We start from the raw sequence: 16,762 nt of genomic DNA, 5'->3' as shown, positions 1-16,762 counted from the left end.
AACTTGTTTTTAACAAATTTTCCTTCATTTACAACAGGTATATGTGATCTTGTCGCCTTTGCTAGATCATTAAAAGCATTCGACATGGTTTGAGCAATACTCTAAAGATCTATAATTCATCACACATCAATTTCAGATTGTGCAGTGCGGGGATCTAAATAAGACATAGTGGGAGTGTACCACGACAATTCGCGGCGTTCTATAGGAACCTTAGCATGCTTATCTCCCCCTAATGACGGAAAGACTGCCTTATCAAAGTGACAATCTGCAAAACGTGCGGTAAAGAGATCTTATGTCAAGGGTTCTAAGTAGATAACAATTGATGGAAAATCATAATCGAGATAGATTCCCATTTTTCTCTGAAGACCCATTTTCGTACGTAGTGGCGGTGCTATTGGTACATAAATGGTGCACCCAAACACTCGTAAATGCGAGATGTCAGGCTCGTGTCCAGTGACCAACTGTAACGGTGAATGTGGTTAGGTAGCAGTGGGCCTCAGGTAGACTAATATAGTTGCGTGCAATATTGCATAGCCTCAAGTGGATACTGGCAGTTTAGTTATCATAACCAAAGCCCAAGCTATCAATTGAAGGCGCTTTATGAAAGCTTTTGCCAGGCCGTTTTGGGTGTGAACATGAGGTACAGGATGTTCCACATCAAGCCCTACTGACATGCAATAATCATCAAAAGTCTATGATGAAAACTCTCCAGTGTTATCCAGTCAAATCAACTTAATCGGATAATTAGGGTGGTGAACCCTTAGCTTAATGATTTGAGCTAGAAGTTTAACAAATGCAGCGTTGCATGTGGACAACAGGCAAACATGTGACCATCGTGTCGATGCATCAACCAACACCATAAAGTATCTAATTGGTCTGCAGGTTGGTTGGATAGATCCACAAATGTCCCCTTGAATCCTCTGAAGAAACTTAAGGGGATCGTGAATAATCTTTGAATGTGAGGATTGAGTATTCAACTTTCCTAAAGAACATACTTTGCATAGCGAGAATCCAACATAAGGAGGTAACCGATGCCTATGAGATGATTTGAGGATAGGACGCATCATGTCATGTCCAGCATGTCTCAAACGGTTATACCAAAGCACCAAAGTGTCCTGGAACATAGGCAATGGGCCGGCCACACTATGGGATGCTATGCCACGAATGGTTGTGATGTACAACCCACTTGACAGACGTTCTAACTTCTCGTGAATACGCTTCTGGCCATATTCATACGAAGTGATATAAAGAAATTCAGAACCATTATCTTCAGTGGTTTCAATATGATATTGATTATCTCGAATATCTCTAAAACTCAGCAATGTTCTTCCGAAACGTGGAGAATAGAGTGCCTCCTTAATGGTTAAGATTGTACCATTGGACAACATGATACATACCTTTTCGTATCTTTCAATCAGGTTGGATGGGCCTGAGATAGTTGTCAAATGAGCTTTCTTGGGTATTAAGTTAGTAAAATAGTGTTGTTCACGTAATATGGTGTACGTGGTTGTACTATTTGCCAAACAACTAACTTCCCCACTACACATACCTAGAAATAAATTGATCGAATTGGTCACATGCATAAATATAAGTCCATTCATTCAATTAAGCAATTTGAGAATAATATCCATTCAAATAACAATCCATAATTTAAAACAAACCAAAACCAAACAAATTATTCCAAATATTTAGAAAAATTGTTCAAAATTAAACCATAAACCTAGAAAAATAGGGGGGGTAGGGGCCAGCCACTCCTAGTGGGTTCGGCCACTAGGGGTAAACACCCTAAAAACATGTATAATTTATTCATCCATAGAAGCTGACGCCTCCTGAAAATCCGATATCTCTATTGATGTAGTAGAGCATCTTCTGGATGATCCACATGTGCAAAGTTAAACTCACGACAGGAATGATACTTAGCAATAGCCTTAGGGGAAGCTTGGCATATGCGTGACCAATGATCCCTTGATCCACAGCGATAGCACATGTCCAACTTAGTAGAAGCAGGTGGAACGGGAGCTTTGCCTTTGTTCTTGAAGTTTGGGTCCTTAGGGGCAAGTGGTGGACGCTGCTGGGTCATATTTCCTCTCTTAAGTGTGGCACTCTATTGACCTTGGGCCCATTGTTAGGCTTGCCACCCATTGCCAAGGCCATGACAATTCTTTCGTCGTTTATGGCTGCTAGAATTGGTCGCATGCGCTTCAGGTGCGGTATTCGAGCTAGTGGGTCGAGCTTGATGATTCTTCATCAAAAGCTAGTTCTGCTTTTCAGCGAGAAGTAAAACAAAGATCAAATCCAAAAACTTGGTGAATTTATGTGCCCTATATTGTTGATGCATGACAATATTGGTTGCATAGAAGGTTGAATAGGTTTTCTCCAAGAGATCTGATTTGGTTAGTTCCACTTTGCAGAATTTCAATAGTGAATGGATTCTACAAACTTCAGAGTTGTATTCATTCACGGACTTAAAGTCCTGGAAGCGAAGATGCTGCCAGTTGTGTCTTGCTTCAGGCAAGTATATATCTTTCTGGTGATCGAAACGGTCAGCCAGAGCAAGCCAGATTGTGCGTGGGTCCTCCTCACTGAGATATTCGGTCTGCAGTGCATCATGAATGTGTCTTCAAATGAAGATCATTGCATTAGCCTTCTGAGCTTTGTCATTAGGTTGTCGGCGATAGGTGCCTCGATGGTGGCTCTAGTACCCTTTGCAGTTAGATGGAGCTTCATGTCTTGAACCCACTTCAAATAGTTTCTTCCGGAGACTTTTAAAGCGGAGAAATCGAGCTTGTTCAAGTTCAACATATCCCTAAAACGGAGGGAAAAAAATGTGATTAGTCATATGGTAAGCCATAGACATATATTGTAGAACATACAGGTTATATAGACATGTATTGGTTTAATTTATGCATGAAAATTACAAGTTTCATGTGGTATGTTTTGAATGAAAATTTTAGGTTTCAAAGGCACTAAATTTGAAACTACAGGTTCAGTTTAGTTTTATGAACAATTAGTTCATAAGGAGAGGTTCATACAAGAAACACAGAATGCAATATACTAATTTAAATATAGTGGATTTAAGGTTCTTCGAGAACTCAAGTGTGAGAGCTTCGTTACTACGAATGTATGTCAACGGTTCAAAGTCTAAAAATAAATTATTGAATCGTTAATGTCAAAAAGTGATCTTCAAGTCAATAATTTTGGATTCATTCTCAGATTAATGGACTGCATGTCACTTTTAATTAATTCAATAAATCAGGCCATACAGGGTCGATTGTAGAAGTAAAATAATTTTAAAATATTATTATTAGGTCGAAAATACCATAGCCCAAAAAATAGGGCTGGGTGCGGTGAGCAAAAGAAGGGGCTCGGGTTGGGTATGGTTGCAAAAGCAGCCACGGAGTGGTCTTCAGGCCAATTTTTGAAGGCCAGCAACAAGTGTTGGCCTAATTGGGGCCAGGAGGGAGCACAGGTTAGGGCCCAGTGAAAAATGGCCTTGGATTCGCGTGGGAAGGTAAGGATGGCTAAGGCTGGCTTACGGATTTGGGTCACACGGGCCCCAGCCGAGTCCAATGGGTTGTGGCATAGGTCCTGCAACCAAGAAGGCTGTGGCATGCAGACCAGGACGCAAAGGAAGGCCCAGCGACCAATTGCTGCTGGCCATGCGGGCTGAGTTTACAGGGACAATCCCAAGAAAAATGCGAGCTTCATTGGGAAGCAGACTGAGGCTTCAGGCCCGTCTAGGTTAACCAGGCCGAAGACTTATAGGTCCGTGTGGTGGTAGCAATGCCCAATGGGCTGCTGCCGTGGTACCACCACGGTGGTGCCAAAAAATACATAATTTTTCCCAACCTAGGGTTTAAAAACCCTAATTTGCTTCTAATTTATTTGATATACATTGACTCACATATTCCACATCACAAATATAATTGCGTAATGCAAGAAAAAAATATATATATTGAAAAATATATAAAAATATACAATATATATCGTAAGGAAAATATAAACATAGAGGGGTTCATGCATCATGGGGAATATTTTCATACTTCGTGGACATTTCAAACATCTTCTTTTATGTTAAACGTACCTGATTGGTAGAAAAAAAAAATATATAAGCCTTTGAATTTTGTAGAAGATAACCTCCTCATACGATCCATCAATTCCTCAGCTTCTAGCAAGAGCATGCTGATAATGTGTTGTAGGCCTATTTGATTGAACGATCTTAGAGTTTAGAGAGAGAGAGAAGGCCGACGGCAATTAGAGAGAGGAGAGAGTGATTTAATTGTGAGGTGTGTTTGATTCACCCCATTATGCCTTTATTTATAGTGGTAGGATAGGTAAAAACCTTTCTCCTTAGGATTACAACATTTAATAGGTAATCAACTCCCAATAGGAATATAAGATACATTCCCATATCTATTAGGATGTACATAATCACATTCATATTCTAAATATGACTGCAACAGTTACTTGGTATACATTGTTGATTTATTTCATCTGTCTTTATTTTATTATATATATAAACACACACATACACACTGTTATCTTTGAAGAAAATATATATGTCTAATACTACTTCTACTCTATATCAAATATAATATGAACAAAAATGCTCTTGTTTTGTCATTCAAACTGAAAATCCTCTCTTCCGCCTCTCATGTATCAATATTTTTCTCATAAATTTGCCACTTTTCACTACTACATTAAAAATTTTGTAACATTGGAATTGTGATGCATCATCATTTGAAATCATCCCATTATCATATTGGGTATAAGCCTACTTGGATCCAATTTTACATTTCGGCCCAAGCAATCGAGGCCGTCGGATGATTATGAAAATTAAGAGATTTTTCTTGGCATTACTATTGATTTTAATCATAGTAATTATCTTGAAAATATCCTTAAAGCTTATAGAGTTATGCGTGGGATTCTTTTGCAGATAATCAAGGGTTTTATCGGATTGTGGAGAAATTAAAGGAGATTGCATAGTTGGCTGCTTGCCAACCCCATACAATCAACACGGCAGTAAGGAGAGTTATGTGAGGGCTTGCTGTGCAGCTTTAAGATTCTATCCTATTCAAAATAGTATCTAGTCAGTTGCATGGATTCCTTATTTGAATGGGTTTGCATGTAGAACCACGTGGAACAATGGTACAAAGATGCTGCTTTGGATGATTAGCATATGGATATGCCATTTTTATCCGTTTGAAACAAGGATTTTTTAGTCCTTATTGGTAGAGGTCATCTCATCAGCCTTCTCGGCGAAGTGAAATGTTACCAAGTTACTACATTCGGCACATTGAAAGCTGAATTTGATATTGAACTTCGCAGAACTAGCAACCTTGTCTTTAGGCTTTAGAACCCGAAGGTCAAGACGTCCTCGACCACAGTCGTGTTATCAAGAAGTCAGCATCGCGCCCAACGCCACATCAACATATTTTACTCCCTAACTGAACTCGGTTGACGAGTTGGCACGCCTCGCATTCAACCGAATGACGTAGTTAGCTTATTAATTACTCGGCATGCGCACCACCTAGGCTGAGCAGTTTTTAGGGTCAACATTTTGGCACGCCCAGTATGACTCATTGCTAAAAACTACGAAGTTCATATGATATATCAAGATGTCAATCCAGCTACGTTCAGCCGATTGGACGCATTCCTAGTTCAACTTGATGCGAAACAGATCCTTAAAGCATGTAAAGAATGGGAAAAATCTTTCTCTCAAATGATAAAGGTGAAAGTTCATCACAACTTACAAGATCAATGGTTAAATGAAGATAAAGCTCGATTTTATGAGTGGCTCGATAAGAAAAATGAAAGTTCACCCTTATAAATACAGGACGATCTGCAACGAAGACAGCCCCTCCAATTCAACACACAATTGCCTTGCACAAACCTCTCAAACACCTTAAGATTTTTATTTTCTTTTTTCCGCCAACACATCTTCAATTCAGATAAACAACACTGTGGAGGCAACCATCAACATCTTCAGTTTGGATTAACAGCACTGGAGCCGTAGAATCAGCCGACCGAGTAGCACCTTCAGTTGGATAAACAGCACTGCTTCGAGACCGACTGGTTATTTATCCAAGTCTCGGTCAACAAGGATTTCCGAGTCCTTGTTGGTAGAGGTCATCTCATCAGCCTTCTCGACAAAGTGAGGTGTTACCAGATTACTACATTCGGCTTGAAAGCCAAATTTGATATTGAACATCGCAGAACTAGCAGCTTTGTCTTCAAGTTCTAGAACTCGTAGGCCGAAACGTGTTCCTTCCTAGGCCGTAGTCATGAGATCATGAAGTCAGCAACACGCCCAACACCACATCAACATATTTTACTCTCCGGCCGAACTCGGCCGACGAGTTGGCAAGCCCCGCATTCAACCGAAGGATGTAGTTAGCTTATTAATTACTCGGCATGCACACCACGTAGGCTAAGTAATTTTTAGGGTCAACAAAGCCATACTATGATATCCCATTAGCATATTGTGTATAAGTCATACTATGATAAGGTTTTCTGAGTTGTTTTTCAAGTTGCCCCCATTAGAAGACATTTCTAGCTCCGTCTTTATAAACATATTTTGAAGAGTTGTTTTTACTAGAACGCGTTATCATTTTCATCGTTTAATTGCATATGCAGACGGCATACCCACCATCTTTATCGTCATTAATTAGGTTCATTCGTTTGGCCAAAAAAAATTAGGTTCATTCGCTGCAATGAATTGTCGTGAGACCATATTTTATACAAAGATATAATTTTGGGATCTCGATTTTTTTTTTTTTCTCTTAAACCAGCGGAGCCCTCCTAAAGAAGTAAAGAAAGACGCAAAATACATTTTTACTTACATTTTTCAGCAAAAAATAAAAATAAAAATTGCTCATTTCAAATAATAATTTGTCATATTTCATTGAAGATGCTCTAAATGTCTCAAGAGAGAAAAATTAGTCACATCAAGTAGTGCACATAATCAAATTTAACAAAAAAATACCTAGCGGATTGTATGTCATGGAAAATATAAATGTGTATAGCAAAACGTAAAGGATGAGGTTTTTTACGGATTAGAATGTGGACAACCAAAATAATGAGTTTTAGTCACCTTTTGTGATAAAATATACGCTGCATGAAGAAAGTTAAAATCCTACTATAAAATTAATTGACAATATGAAAAGTAGCTCAACTTATTTATAAGTCTATACAAGAACGTCCCCCTTCCAATCAATGTAAGATTCACTCTCAACGTACTCCACCATTTTTAATTATAGCACTTCACAGTTACTAACAAGGGGATCTTGGTTATTTTATGATAGAAGTTGAGATTGCAACATAAAAGCAATTGTCAGTATGGTGGAGGGTAGTGCAAATCTTTATAAGCATATACAATGTCTCTTTTTTTATTGAGATTCACTCTCAATATTTTATATATACTAGGCACGAAAACTTTCAAATAGCATTACTAAAACTTAGCTGCCAAGTAATGTATGACAAGTTTTCAAATAGCAACGTTTTATAAGCAAATACAATAATGTCTATTCTTTTTCCGATGTAAAGCAATCTTCTCGTCAAAAACAAATGACAATATTTCAGTTTCTATGCTGAAGCCAGTGATCTAATGTTGGTATTGTAATTATGAAAAAGAAAATCAATTTTATAAAATCTACAAGAGCTAAAAAACAAGGTCATGGGAACTGTTAATTTCACACAAACAAGTATATTCTTTGATTCATCTTACCACAATATTTCTACACTATTAAAATGAATATCTATAGACGAAGTAAAAATGATTTATGAGTTTGTACGTTTAAGTGCTAGGTTTAGTTATGTTGATGATCAATCAAATAGTCTGCCAATCTCTCAATTATATTTTCCCGATAAATCTGAATCAAGATTAACCGGATAGAGACCATGGGCAAATGCATCATGCATATGAAGCGGTCCATGGCACTTCAGTTGACCCAATTTGTATCTGACTATCACTCTCACTCCATTCAAATAGGATTGAAAATGTTTCCTCATTGTATCGATCTCATTACATGAAGGATTTGGGTATTCATGCTCAGAACTGAAGACAAAGTAGGCCTAATGGTTAGTGAAAATATTGCTCGGAATTTTTAAAGTTTCTAGAAACTATACAATATCGACTCATATTTTAGTTAAACATAAACATCATAACACGATATCAACTATTTGAACTATACATTTTTCTGCATTTGCTAAAAGATCATGTTTTCAAAAAAGAAAATTTGAAAAAACGAAATCCAATGAGAAGAATAGAGTGTAAACAACAATCGATGGTTAAATATAAATCTAGGGATTATGGATTATGATGTCAAATTCGAAGTTGAGCCCTTCACGAAAATAATAAAGTTTGTCATTATGAGCGATTGTATATTTTTTTTTACATTTTTCACACTTCTACATTAATTATTATTAATTTTTCACTTTAAAAAAAAAAAAAAAAAAACACTATCCATGAGGGTTTAGAGGGTTTTAAAAATCTAAACAACAATGTAAAGTATTATCTAAACGTTGGTGATGCAATTACGAGCATTTATATATTCTTTTACTTTTTTTTTTTTTTACTTGTATATTAATTATTATAAATTTTTATTTATTTTAGACTCCCTAAAAACACAAATCATGAGGGTTTGTAGGGTTTTAAAAATTCAAACAACAATATACCCATCGTCAAAGTGTAGAGGATGCGATAATGAACGTTTGCATATTTTTTTCACATTTTTCACACTCGTAAATGAATTATTGTGAATTTTATATTGTGCTTTGGTTTTAAATTGCTTAGTATTTTTAATGTGCATTGGAAATTTTTAACCTTACTTACATGAGTTTAAATACTATGGCTATTGTAGTAGCTATTATGATTTTTTTAGTAGTTTAAAATTATCAAACTAACCTTGTTCTCAATGGGTTGAAATGAACTACCTCATATAAATCCGTCAAGAACCCGTTAATAATAGGTTCTTAACTTGTAATCCGATAACGACCCGATTAGTTATCGTGTTAACCCAACACAAATCACACCCACCAAGAAAAAGTATTTTGTTTTGGTTCAACCCATAATCATATATGAAATAGCAGGTGGTCTAAATTTAGCAACACTTTCCCCCGGATCCATTGTGGGATAATCTAGAACTTAGAGTTGTAAATTTTCTAAATTATTACATATTAATCGAACCCTCTTTGTCAACCAAAAGATGGTGAAAAGACTATTTAGTCTTCTATCGTAACAAAAAGTTAAGGGCTTATAATGTGATTTCATAAAACGAAATTTTACTGTTTTTTGTTTAAGCATCACCTACAAGTGATTCTAATATCTCTAATTTTAAAATTAAAAAATTAAAAAAAAAAACATTTCTCCCTCTCTCCCTGCTCCCACGTTCTGTCACTCTCTTAATTTCTCCTTCAATCTTAAAAACAAAAAAAAAAAAAAATTCACACACACTTTGTGTGTAGGCATATACTAGTATACTTTATGGAAATGGTAAACCAATTCGGAGAATTTCTAGCACAAGTATTTAATTAGCTCAAACCTGTTTACTATTGAACTGGGACCAAGATATCCTTTTCGAAATCCGAAGAAGTTCCCATGGATCATTTGTCAACTTCTCAATCAATGACTTCTTCGATGGGAATAATAAAATAATCTTTTTATTAGCATTCCGACGAAGAAGTCATTGATTCTTTCGATCAGGATTCATATTGAACTGTTGTTCTTGTGTCGTATTAACAGATCGTGTAAGAAATTGTCAAATCTATCATTTTTGTAGGTTATATTGTGTCAAATCATTTGATAGAATTAATTAAACATGTTAAGTAAAGATTGATTAACATATGATATGTCATAAACTACGCAATTCACACGGCATCATAAGAGGCACTTTGCCATACCTAATGGAATCCACTTATTCAATCGCAACCACAATTCAGCTTCGAGGCTATGGAGTTTGGAACTCATAATTGGATCAGAAACGTTGATTTATTTTTTAAGTCCCTATTTATATTATTTTTACAAAATTCATTTAATTAAATTTTTTTATTCAATTTAATTTGAAATTATTTGTCCATATAGTCGTCACAATAAAATTTTAATGTTTTTTAGAACATAATATTCGTTAATTTCTTTGAACTCAAATAGATGTCTTAAATATTTACGATTTGGCTAATATTTTGTAAGAATAATCAATAAGGTGCAACTTAAAAAATAGACCATTCAAATCGTTGAAGTGTTTGAGCCAATCAACGCACGCATATATATGTATGTATTTATATATGTATGTATGTATGTATGTATATGTGTGTGTGTGCGCGCGCATGTGCACGCTAAAGGTTATGTAAAGTTTATATTTGTGATACGAACCGGCATGAAGGCAAGACATGAACGTAGAAATAACACGGATGCATGCAGTTTTCTCCAACTAATCATGTGTGGAAAATTTCAAGTCACCATCCACTCATGTATACTTTTCATTATGGATTTTTAGTCGTTCTTTCGTTTTACATACTAAATGAAGAAAGAACACCGTTCCCAGTCACTAGCAATTAATTATTTAATTCACAAATCTGCATACAAACATGTACCTACGAAAAGTTTAGTCTGTTTTCCATTATTTATAACTCTTTAGCTCAAAGCTTCCGTCTCCAAATCAACCAGCCAATGCATTGAAGCTGGATCCTATTGACTTTGAAATGAAACTCAGGTAAAAACCTAGTTCCCAGCCAGCTAGGTTAAGAGTTATGAGATGCCATAACTGAGAATTAATCCAAATATCACAGGTAATCAAATTATCATGCATCTGCCAGAAAAATAATTAATGATAAGATCATCTTCAACTTGCGTAAGTAAAATAGGCCTCAACAAAGATAATGATCTTCTGAATTATATGTAAATTTGTAATGAGTTCTAATCAAAGTATTCTAAATTTACATCACAGCGTATTTGTCTATGCCCTTTTATATTCAAGTCTAGAAGTGATTCCCAATAGATTTATTTTTTCTGGAAGTGATGGCCTAGCGTGTACAAAAATGTGAAGAGTTAGTATCATTCTTTGGGAACTTTAACGAACAGCTCTCGATACTATTCACTTTAACGAAAAACCACATTTTTACACTAAAAAATCAATCATTGTACTATTCACTTTACCCTTTATTTTATCCTTATCGTAAAAACTCAAAATTTTCAAGTCATTTTCATTAGTTTTCCTTTCTTTATATTCCCCTAAAATTATGCATAAGATTTTGAACCTTCATACAAAATCAAGGCTCTTCAGGAAGACATTAATGACACATTGTCCTATAAATAAAGCAATGCATCTCTATCATCTCAAGGAGAACATTATCAATAGTTGAAACTCTCCCATCCACGCCAAGCTTAGCACAGTTGGAAAACATAAAGTAGAATATAAATACTAGTGTTATGTGTACATCATGACATTTAATTACATTAATTCAATTCTAGAGTTACTTCTTCTAAAACATGGGGTTATAAGTATCAAACAACCTGCTTTACAAACAACACAATGCATCTCTATCATCTGGTTTAATAGTTGCATTATAAATATTTGAAACTACCTCATCCATGTCAAGTTTCACTAAATCAGCATGTGGAGGTTAATATCTATTTTATCCTCTCTTAGCTCATTACTAGCACAATTTCCACACATAAAATGAAATATAAATAGTAGCGTAATGTGCACAACATGGACATTAACTTCAGAAATCCAATTTGGAAGTTGCTTTATCAAAAAATAGGGCTATTGCAATATGTATGAGTAGGTGATTTGGGCTAACCTAGTCCATTTATAAGCGAGCTAGGCCTATGCAGTCCATTTATATGCGAGCACGTTTCAAGCCTAAGCTCGTTATTGGATTGAACAACGAGGCACAAGTTATGTATCTGTGTTAGTATAGCGAAAAGTTTGGTTTACATCCATGAGGAATCAAGTTTGAAGGTCATTTATGGAGATATCAAGGTTACTTAATGTGGTACTTGATCGAAATCATTACCCAAATATATCTCACTATGAATTGGCCAAGGTTGATGAAAAGGTTATAACGCATATTGTCAAAGAGTTCAACATGTTACTGTTCATATAGCACACTAGAGATCCACTTATACTGGGCAGGGAAAGGAATGATTGTCATTCCTTACAGAGATAACTATGGGCCTTTTATATTTGGGATTAGTGTGACACCAAGTAAGTTTTGCATATGTTGTAGAATATCTGCAACGACTCTCTCATCAAGGGAATATTTGCTAATTCCTTTTATTATTACACGAATCTAGTTTCTAGTCATTCATCTCAAGAAAACTCGTAAGTTCCCAAAAACTTGTAATTCGGTGTCCATCAAACAAAGATACATGCATGACTAAGCCTTAATTTTTTCAACGCGTATGTGGTGCTTGAAGAAGGACCTTCCTTGCTCCTCAAAACCAAAATGTGAGTTTAGGTTCATTTAATTTTTTTTCTTTCATGAACATTGGTAGGATGCTAGGATCATCTTAGTAAATTGGTTGGGTGTATAGTCCAGTGATTTACTGATACTTTTGTTGGATGTTGGTTAATCTGTCAATTCTCTATATTATTAGGATTGTTTAGAGTTGAATATGTTTGTTTGTATTTTCTTTCTCTTATTAATGAATTGATGGTTTGTGAGCTTAGAGTCAAGGTTCGAATGAGGTCTAACAAACATGCAACAACTTATGAGTTTATGGTCGTGATGGGGTGTCATACATAAGAATTTTGGATTATAAATATTTAATACTATTCTTGTCACACGTGCAGATCATTTTATATTTATCAATTGTAGGGGGAGGAAGACGAAATTGAGGGTCATACGTATGAAGAGAACTTAAGCAGTGCCAGATCGTCACGCTTTGTTCCATCGTCTCAAAAGTGGAGTTATACTAGTATGGGGGTGTACATGGACAAATCTGATGCAAATTGCATTGCAACAAATGCATTATCTTTGAATATGACCGGTCCAGATTTTTATCAAGCAACGCACGTTGCCCATTTCTATCTCAAGTATTATGCCCTTTGCATGCTAAAAGGCAGCTACAAAGTGGGGCTCTAACTTTTTTAGATAATGTTTATAGATGACCAGACATTTATTAGCCTCGGAAAATGCTTATTTGACATCTCAATTCAAGTGAGTGCAATTGTTATTGCGAATTTTTATTTATCATTTGTGATTGTTTGCTAGTTTATTTACAATTTTTAGTTTGTTGTATGATAAATGTGGTAGAAGCAACTTGAAAGACATTGCCTGGGATTGGATCATGAAAATCCCTTTGATGGAGGGTAGATTTACCACCAACTTTCAAATGTAGACGTTTATTTAAGTTCTCATTGCTCATTTGAACTAATGGTTTAAGCCTTATGTCAGTGCTGCCTAGTTTTCCTTTTCTGCCTAAGGTACTACTTCATGTAGGCTTTCTTTCATCCTTTGAATAGAAGTTCATTGATTTGATTTTACTGTCACCTGATTTTGTTTTCACTTCTTTTCTTTTTAGGAGGGAGATGTAGGTAGTGTTTAGCTAGTTTTATGTGTACAAATATATTATACTCGTTTTAGGAAGTTTGTTGCAACAGGGTTTAGCTGTAACTGGTACCCTATTTCATGACTTATCTCTAGTGGAATCGAAATACGAAACTGGAATTATTGTTGTTACATATTGAATTAGTGGTTTAATTCATATGCATGGTAATTTGGTCTTATAAGACTATAATATTATGGATGAAGCAAGAGATGTTGGTAAAGGCATTATTAGAGAATTCTACAATATTACTATTTATGGTAGCACAGTGGAGATCCATTTATTTTGGGCAAGAAAATGAACGACTGCCATTCCATATTGAGGTGTCTATAACACCAAGTAAATTTTGCTTATGCTATAGAATATATGCAAGTATTATCTCATCTATTAGATTTACTCAAATAAAAACATACTTGTTTTGGAAAACTTTGATCCTCTAACAAAAAGTGTAAGTAGCATATCTCATGGTAAAAGTCATGTACGTATAGGCACATCAGTTGGAATTGGGTAGCGAAGTTTGAAAGTCATTCATTGAAATATCAAGGTTACTTAATGTGCTACTTGATCAAAATCGTTACCCAAAGATATCTAGCAATGAATTTGCCAAGCTTGATGAAGAGGTTATAACTCACATTGTCAAAAAGTTCAACAATGTTACTATTCATGTAGCACACTAGAGATTCACTTATATTGGGCATGGAAAGGAACGACTATCATTTCTTACAGAGATATCTATGGGCCTCTTATATCTGCGATTAGTGTGACACCAAGTAAGCTTTGCATATGTTGTAGAAAATTTGCAATGACTCTCTCATCAAGGGAATATTTTCTAATTCTATTGATTATTACATGAATCTAGTTTCTAATCATTCTTCTCAAGAAAACTCGTAAGTTCCCAAAAATTTGTAATTTGGTGTTCATCAAACATCATAAGATACATGTGCGATTGTGCCTTAAATTTTTCAACGCGTATGTGGTGCTTGAAGAAGGACCTTCCTTGCTCCTCAGAACCGAAATGTGAGTTTAGGTTCATTAAATTTTTTCTTTCATGAACATTGATAGGATGCTAGGATCGTCTTAGTAAAACGGTTGGGTGTATAGTCTAGTGGTTTATTGATACTTTTGCTGGATGTTTGGTTAGTCTGCCAATTTTCTATATTCCTTGGATTGCTTAGCCAAAGGGTTAGAGTTGAATATTGTGTGTTTTTATTTGCTTTCTCTTGTTAACGAATTGATGGTTTGTGAGCTTAAAGTCAAGGTTCGAAAGAGGTCTAATAAACATGCAACAACTTATGAGTTTAAGGTCGTAACTGGGTGTCATACATATGAATTATGGAGTATAAATATTTAATACTATTTCTATCACACATGCAGATCATTTTATATTTATCAATTGTGGGGGAGGAAGATGAAGTTGAGGGTCATACATAAGAAGAGAACATAACCACTATCGGACCATCACACTTTGTTCCATTGTCTCAAAAGTGGGGTTATAGCAATGTGGAGGTACATAGACAAATCTGATGCAAATTATATTGCAAAAAATGTAATATCTTTGAATATGATTGTTCTAGATTTTTATCAAACAGCGCATGTTACCCCTTTCTCACTCAAGTATTATATGCCATTTGCATGCTAAAAGGCAACTACAAAGTGCAGCTCTACTTTTTTGAGATAATGCTTATTTAACATCTCAATTCAAGTGAGTACAAATGAATTTTTGTTATTGTGAATTTTATTTATCATTCTTGATTGTTTGCCAGTTGATTTGCAATTTTTAGTTTGTTGTACAGTAAATGTGGTAAAAGCAATTTGAAAGACGTTGATGGGGATTGGACCATGAAAATCCCTTTGATAGAGGGTAGATTTACCACCAAATTTCATATTAGACTTGTTTATTTAAGTTCTCATTACTCATCTGATCTGATGGTTTAAGCCTCAAGTTAGTGTTGCCTAGTTTTCTTTTTCTGCCTAATGTACTACTTCATGTAGGCTTGTTTTCATCATTTGAACAGAAGTTCATCGATTTGATTTTATTGTCACCTGATTTTGTTTTCTTTTCTTTTCTTTTCTTTTTGGGAGGGAGACGTAGGTAATGTTTAGCTAGTTTTATGTGTACAATTATATCATACTCATTTAGACCATCTCCAATGGATGGGCTAAAAGCCAAATTTTTTAGCCTGGAAAATTGAGCTTTTAACCCAGAAACAGTTTTTCTGCTCCAATCATTATGGCCTAAAATTTTAGCCCAGGATTATTAAAGAATGAACTTAGGCTATTTTTTTCCTTAAATTAAATTTTTTTTTTTTTTAAATAAATATGTAGACTATCGTAAATTAATTTTATGAACATTTTAATCTAAAAATATTTAAATTCCGATAAATATTGAAAAATCACTAAATTTTCCACAAAGCAAGCCTTCAACTTTCACTTCACCAACCGTTCCGCCGCCATTGCAATTTTCTTGAAACTTTGCAATGATTTTATCTCACAAAACTTTCTTATTTTGATTTGTGCCAACTACACCATCTTCGCTAACAGAAACTCATGCCAAGCATAAAGCAACATCTTCCTCGCAAGTCCAATTACGACCTCTAATATGCTCTCTTGCCATGTTGAACAATTTGGAAATGGAAAGAAATGGTAGAAAGATAAATTGGAAGAATTGTAGGAGAAAATTGAGTTTTGTGTGGATGTTTGAACAAATACATAGGTATTTAAAGAGTTTTTGGGTGAATTTTGAGTTAAATAATTTTTTTTAATTATTTTAGCCGTTGGATTTAAATTTGGGCCGTTAGATCTTTTTTTTTTTTTTTACCGTTAGATTTGATTATATTCGATCTCAGTTGTTGGATTCAATGTATTTTAAAATAACATATTCTTAAAAAATTAAATTTGAATCTAGACCGTTGGATCAACCAACGATCCTTAGATCTCAGCCCTTGGTTTAAAAATAGAGCCGTTGGGGTTTTTTTTTTTTAGGTGGCCGACAACCTATGATAGAGGGGCCCACCCCTATCAGGCAATGTCTGCAAGGCCATCGCGTGGGCGCGTTGGAGAGTGACCGGGCCGAGAGTGGCCCAACTGCCTGCGAGTCCACTCGCATGGGGGGGTATTTGGCCCAGCTTTGGCATTTGGCTTGGGTTGGAGTGGGTTTGGGGGGGAAATAAGGGGGCAAATTTGGCATTTAGCCCATTGTTGGAGATGATCTTA

General features: G+C 35.4%; 1 pseudogene; it reads right to left on the bottom strand.

Annotated features, from left to right (window-relative positions):
* Positions 1–1,846: 1,846 nt before the first annotated feature.
* LOC148690118 (uncharacterized) lies at positions 1,847–2,802 on the bottom strand (annotated as a pseudogene).
* Between the last annotated feature and the right edge of the window lie 13,960 nt (positions 2,803–16,762).

Source organism: Pyrus communis, chromosome 16 (genome assembly GCF_041283825.1).
Source record: "Pyrus communis isolate YQ-2024b chromosome 16, ASM4128382v1, whole genome shotgun sequence".
Lineage (NCBI taxonomy): Eukaryota > Viridiplantae > Streptophyta > Magnoliopsida > Rosales > Rosaceae > Pyrus > Pyrus communis.
Note: the sequence above shows the minus strand (reverse complement) of the source record. Positions and strands in the feature narration are given on the sequence as shown.